Genomic DNA, 4,887 nt, shown 5'->3' with positions numbered 1-4,887 from the left:
CGTCCACATCACACCCCGCTTGTCGGAATCGAACGCGGTGAGCGACTTTGCGGCGCGTCTCTTACCCTCCGCGGCCGCGGCGCAGCGCACCAGGAGCAGAATCCCCGCGCACAGCACGCTCTTGGCGGGGACCATGCCCGCTGCCCCGGTCCTCCGGCGACAACCACCCGCCTCCCCCGCGGTGCCTCTCCCCGGGGCGGGAGCGGCATCCCGGTCCGGTCCGCCCGGGTGAGCCGCGCAGGCGCCGCTCACACCGGGAGCCATGTGCACGCCCAGTGGATCAGCTGTGGGAGCCGTGGGAGCTCTGGTGCTGGCTGATGCATCGGATCAGGGAGCGGAGCGGCGGCGGCGGCGGCGGCGGCGGCGGCGGCGGCGGCGGCCCCGGTGCGTCCCAGTCTGCTGTCCGGTGCGGAGTGAGTGGCGGTGGAGCGGCACGCGCCCCATCACGGTGCGGCGCGGCGCGGGGCGGTGCGGTGCCGCGCGCGCGGTCAGGCGGAGCGCGGTGTGGCGCAGGGCTGCACGCGCGCGCACGCACGCACGCACGCACGCACACAGGTTATACAGGAAATTCAGGGGATAACGATTAAAAAAAAAAAAGGTTGTTTTTTTTTTTTTTATATTATTGATTAAATCACATATAAGTCCCATTTAATACTTCGCAAAAGCAGGTCACACACGAACGTTTTGTAAATATCCAAGTCACGTTATCAAAAAAAAAAATGATACATTTATTCAGCTAATATTGAAGTTATTTCTTACCCTGAAACGGAACTAACAGACGCTCTTCTTAACGGAGAAGGGGAAAGTCCAGCGACGCCGTATGGCGCCCTCTGGTGGCGGGAGAGGGAACGGCAGCGTCACGTAGAACAACACTGTGCTCATGGTTAAGTCAACCACTGCCTTGGCGTCCACACCCCACACTGTTTGGGGGAAACCGTCGACAAGATGTCCCCCCAGGTTCAGAATAAACCAAATTACAGGAAATGACACTAAGAACAGGGTTCCTAAACTGGGGTCAGCGGCGCCCTAGGCGTCCTCGAGGGAATTGCAGGGGGTGCACAGGAAAATTTGTGTTTGAAGTATTATTGACCTGATTTATATTAGTGTATTTTTATTTATTTATGTATTGAATGTATTTCCCCCCACAAAATACATCTTAACACATTTTGTGAAAATATATATTATGTATATACAGTATATACGGTGAGTTTTTGTGGTGATGTAGACGTAGTGAGGATATACTCAGTGTATCCGAGTAGACTTTGGATTTGGGAGAGGAAAAAAAAAAAAAAAAAAAAAAGACAAGGTTGAGGATTGCAGCAAGTTTTTTTTTAATTCAAAGTGAATCTTAACAATAAACACCATAAAGTTTTATTTTGACACTCACCAAGAGTCACCTGGAAAACCCGCTTAATGTGACAAAGTAGAGAAGGCTTGGTCACACCTAAATCACTGAGAACTAGAGAGGAAACACTATCGCAAACTGTATAATAGACATCACATCCAGAGAGAGTTAGTTTTCCCAGTCCTCATACTGTAAATATTGCACAGTGCAATTGCTACATGGCAAACTAGTGTAGCACAAAATAAAAAAGCAAATAAAATGAAATGAAAACAAAGCCACAAAAATCTACAAGTATTAAAACAGTAACAGTTCAGATTTCATAATCAAGCCTATGTGATAAGCAATCTAAACAGATAAATTCCATAACTTGCAGTGTGAGTTTACTTTGAAATGAATAGATGACCAGAAAACCCACGGAGGAGAATTGAGTCAACCGGGAAAGAAAAAAAAAAGGTTCAAATCCAGTAAGGATAAGGAGAACACAGTAGCACATTGGACTAATACGGACCCTGAATTGTCTCTAAATTATAATACCGCAGCAGATTTATATCAAAGTCATAGCTTTTTATAGTAATCGTTTTAAAAATTGCTGTTTGTTTTATCTGTTAAATGTTACATGAATCCTCAAAAATGTTAACAAATCCAACTGGAAATATTGTGGAAAAATAACAGTTTAAGATTTCTCTCCACTTGCATCCACCTTTTTATTTTCCCCCTATAGGTGGGGGAGAGTTTGTGCAGGCGCATTGCTGGTGAATACCTTTGCAGGAATCATACTTCTTTTTTTCCTCCTCTTTACATTACACATGCTTATTCCAAGCACTAATCTGCAAAGTTCATGCCTCGTCAGGAGCTTTCTTTACTCAAAACAAAAAAATATTCATGCGATCGGTGAAGCGTGGGGAAAGGCGACCCGACACTGTTCCACATGGACGTAGGGTGTTGACAAGCGACGCGTGCGGGGGTGAGAAGCCGCCGCCACCTATTTGTGGAACAACCATCAAGTATCCGGCCGCTCGTAAGATCATCACCCTTTGTCCAGTGTGAAGTCTACCACGCGGCGCTATGACGAGGCTGGGGGTTGGGAGCCCCGGCAGAGAAGAGACGCGGGTGGAGGCGTGCATGCGACGTGGTGTAAAGCGTGGACAGATCTAAGAACACTTGGTGGTGCAATGACCAAACAATGTTGAGTATTGCATTTTGCTGTTCAGCTAGTGACTATCAAAGTGTCGTGGTTTTTAATGTGATGCTCTGTGCATGTGTGTGTGTATGCGTGTGTGTGTGTGTGTGTGTGTGTGTGTGTGTGTGTGTGTGTGTGTGTGCAGTCATGCGTCACCAAAAGGTTTTGATGGCATTTAAATACCTAAAACAGCGGATTAACCTTGCTCCTCCTTCCTGAAGTGTCCTAAAAGAGTTTAACAGGAGTATGGTGCATTCTGGGAATGACGGTGCCGGTGTTTTTTCTTTGTTTTTTTGATTTGGTCAAGAGGCCTTAACATGACTGTCACGAGATGGCAGAGTGATGCTTGATTCAAATAAGCAAAATGAAATTAAAAAAAAAAAAAAAAACAAAGAAAATAAACTTTTCTCCTCTACAAAACGTGGAGAGGTGGTGGAAGAGATGCCGCCCGCCTTCGCCATCAGTAATTCTTTCACTTTTTCTAAATCTCAAGGCACAAACGCAGTGCTGCTCACACTGTCTCAAAAACCAGTGAGGAACGCGTGATGCTGGCCACAGTTCTGAGCGGACAAAACCATTTGGATATGACACACACGCACGCACACACGCACACACACACACACACACACACACACACATAAAGGGGAGAGCGATCCGAAACAGAAGGCAATCACAAACTATGGAACGAATATCGTCGTCAGATATAACATTGAACAGATAAAAGGCTTGCAATCGATATCAGTTCCAATCCCATTTAAAAGAAAAAAAAAAAAAAATATATATATATATATATATATATAGATTTTGGGACAAATACCTTGGGGCGTGATTCATTTCGGATGCATAGCCTAAGCATACAAACCCTTTAGGAACCTAGTTACGCGTTACAAGTGTTTAGTGGCATTTGTGAGTCGTGGACACGTTACAGAAGCATTTCACGGAACACACCGAAATATATTCATCATCTCACCGTGCTCCCGCAGCACGGAGCGTACTATATATTTAATTACCAAGATGAAAAAGTTAAAACCATCCTGCAAGCTAAAGCTTTAGATGTCTACAAAACGCCAATATGAAAACTTACAAAAAATTAAGTTACATTGATACATCATTTATATGCAGTGAAGAGCCTGAAAGGGTTAATAAGGATAGAATACTGATGCAACACACACACACACACACGCTCGCACACACGCACACACGCACGCACACCCCCACCCCCCCCCCCCCATAACAACAAATGCAACTTATGTCCATAATCAGCAATACAGTAGTTACAATGACACTCCAAACATGAAAGCAAAAAACACTAAAATTAAAACCACTTCCATTTCAGATAATTAGGGACCTATACAAAAATAGGAACACTAGGTTTAAACTCAGAGAAATCACCTAATTTCACAGCTATTGAAGTGGCAATCATGATATAGCAGCTTATCTATCATACATTCAAGAAAAATATAAATCAAACGACTTATTAATAGCCCAAAAGCCAGACAAAAACCATAGCCATGTTTAAATACCTTTTCTTTTTTTTTTTTCTCAAATATAACCCCATCTCTATGACTACAGTATACTGGAGGTCTATGCAAACAGAATAGCTACCTTGCTCAGAAAACAAATTACAGTCTTTGGTGCTGGACAAGCAACTTCATGAAAGTAAAGACGAAAAATATACGCACGTGACTAATAAAATTAACAGAAAACATGGTCACACCACTGAAAAACGATCATTGGATTGGAGGCATTGGATCGACTTAGAAAAAACCTCTATTTATTAAGGCTTTCTCAACTTCAAATGTGCTTCTTAACGTCTCAATTTCAAGTTGAGAACACCCACAAAATGTAGCATTCACAAATTTAAACAACTTTAGGTTGATCCAATGACTCAAAATTTTCAGTATATATATATATATATATATATATATATATATATATATATATATATATATATATATATATATATATATATATATATATGTGTGTGTGTGTATATATATTCTCCCTGACGGAATGTATAAAATAAGCAGTCGACACCGATAAGTGGTACAATGTAGAGGGTAAAAGCTAACTTTTCACACATGCATAAATGAGAGAATTGCACACAATTAACTCACACGTTATCAAGCGGCTGCACTAATTAATCTAGCGCAATACTATATATCCATATATGTATATATGTGTGTATATAAAATACTGCATGGTCTGCTCAGGCTTAGAAGATTTCATACCGTGTATTAATTTTGCATTTTTGTCCTCACCTAGTCAAAGCCATGCCCACCACACTTCTAAACACCGAGAAAAATATGTGGGAAAAAAAACACTCAAAATGAAAATACAAAGACCAAACCAGAAGAACAAA

Source organism: Zeus faber (assembly GCF_960531495.2).
Source record: "Zeus faber genome assembly, chromosome: 3".
Lineage (NCBI taxonomy): Eukaryota > Metazoa > Chordata > Actinopteri > Zeiformes > Zeidae > Zeus > Zeus faber.
Note: the sequence above shows the minus strand (reverse complement) of the source record.